Source organism: Hemibagrus wyckioides, linkage group LG11 (genome assembly GCF_019097595.1).
Source record: "Hemibagrus wyckioides isolate EC202008001 linkage group LG11, SWU_Hwy_1.0, whole genome shotgun sequence".
NCBI classification, from domain to species: Eukaryota; Metazoa; Chordata; class Actinopteri; order Siluriformes; family Bagridae; genus Hemibagrus; species Hemibagrus wyckioides.
Genome location: NC_080720.1, coordinates 1908352 through 1910851, shown reverse-complemented (window position 1 = coordinate 1910851; position 2500 = coordinate 1908352). Strand labels below are relative to the sequence as shown.

The 2500-nt window shown below is 38.5% G+C and overlaps 1 protein-coding gene across 2 annotated transcripts in view; it reads right to left on the bottom strand.

The window, feature by feature from the left end:
• Positions 1-2500, bottom strand: part of LOC131362008 (gamma-aminobutyric acid receptor subunit alpha-5-like) — an 82165-nt gene that overhangs the window by 75247 nt on the left and 4418 nt on the right. The window lies entirely within an intron of this gene.

Here is a 2500-nt window from a genome sequence, read left to right as displayed (position 1 = left end):
ACCGCAACTTTCATTCTACAGACCGCACCTTTAATATTACAGACCACACCTTTCATACTACAGACCGCACCTTTAATATTACAGACCGCACCTTTAATATTACAGACCGCACCTTTAATATTACAGACCGCACCATTAATATTACAGACCGCACCTTTAATATTACAGACCGCACCTTTCATACTACAGACCGCACCTTTAATATTACAGACCACACATTTCATACTACAGACCGCACCTTTAATATTACAGACCGCACCTTTAATATTACAGACCGCACCATTAATATTACAGACCGCACCTTTCATACTACAGACCGCACCTTTAATATTACAGACCGCACCTTTCATACTACAGACCGCACCTTTAATATTACAGACCGCACCTTTAATATTACAGACCGCACCTTTCATACTACAGACCGCACCTTTAATATTACAGACCACACCTTTCATACTACAGACCGCACCTTTAATATTACAGACTGCACCTTTAATATTACAGACCGTACCTTTCATACTACAGACCGCACCTTTAATATTACAGACCGCACCTTTCATACTACAGACCGCACCTTTCATACTACAGACCGCACCATTAATATTACAGACCGCACCTTTCATACTACAGACCGCACCTTTAAAATTACAGACCGCACCTTTCATATTACAGACCGCACCTTTAATATTACAGACCGCACCATTAATATTACAGACCGCACCTTTAATATTACAGACCGCACCATTAATATTACAGACCGCACCTTTCATACTACAGACCGCACCTTTAATATTACAGACCGCACCATTAATATTACAGACCGCACCTTTCATACTACAGACCGCACCTTTAATATTACAGACCGCACCATTAATATTACAGACCGCACCTTTCATACTACAGACCGCACCTTTAATATTACAGACCGCACCTTTAATATTACAGACTGCACCTTTAATTTTACAGACTGCACCTTTAATACTACAGACCCCACCTTTCATAAGACAGACCGCACCTTTAATAATCCAGACCCCACCTTTCATACTACAGACCGCAACTTTAATCTTACAGACCGCACCTTTCATACTACAGACCGCACCTTTAATATTACAGACAGCACCTTTAATATTACAGACCACACATACAATATTACAGTCTGCACCTTTAATATTATAGACCGCACCTTCAATATTACAGACCGCACCTTTAATTCTACAGACCACACCTTTAATACTACAGACCGCACCTTTAACACTACAGACCGCACCTTTAATATTACAGACCCCACTAATATTACAGACCGCACCTTTAGTACTACAGACCCAACCTTTAATATTACAGACCGCACATACAATATTACAGACCGCACCTTTAATATTACAGTCCGCACCTTTAATACTACAGACTGCACCTTTAATACTACAGACCACACCTTTAATATTACAGACTGCACCTTCAATATTACAGACCGCACCTTTAATATTACAGACCGCACCATTAATATTACAGACCGCACCTTTAATATTACAGACAGCACCTTTAATGTTACACACCGCACCTTTAATATTACAGACCATACCTTCAATATTACAGACCGCACCTTTAATGTTACAGACCGCACCTTTAATATTACAGACCGCACCTTTAATATTACAGACCGCACCTTTAATATTACAGACCATACCTTCAATATTACAGTCCGCACCTTTAATGTTACAGACCTCACCTTTAATATTACAGACCGCACCTTTAATGTTACAGACAGCACCTTTAATATTACAGACCGCACCATTAATATTACAGACCGCACCTTTAATGTTACAGACAGCACCTTTAATATTACAGACCGCACCTTTAATTTTACAGACCATACCTTCAATATTACAGACTGTACCTTTAGACTGCACCATTAATATTACAGACCACACCTTTAATACAACAGGCCACCCATTCGATCTTACAAACCACACCTTTAATATTATACGCGACACCTTTAATTTTACAGACCGCTGCTTTAAAATTGCAAACTGCACTTTTAATTTTACAGACAGCACCTTTAGACCGCACCTTTAATTTTACAAACTGCACCTTTAATTTTAGCGAGCCCACACCTTCGATATTACAGACTGCACCTTAAAATATTAATGACCATATCTTTAATACTATAGGCCAGCCATTTGATATTACAAACCGCACCTTAAATATTACAGACTGCACCTTTAATATTAATGACCACACCTTTAATACTGCAGGCTACACATCTGATATTACAAACCGCACCTTAAATATTACAGACTGCACCTTTAATATTAATGACCACACCTTTAATACTGCAGGCTACACATCTGATATTACAAACCGCACCTTAAATATTACAGAATGCACCTTTAATATTAATGACCACACCTTTAATACTGCAGGCTACACATTTGATATTACAAACTGCAACTTTAATAATATAAACCGCACCTTTAATATAAACAAATGCCTCAAAAGGAGA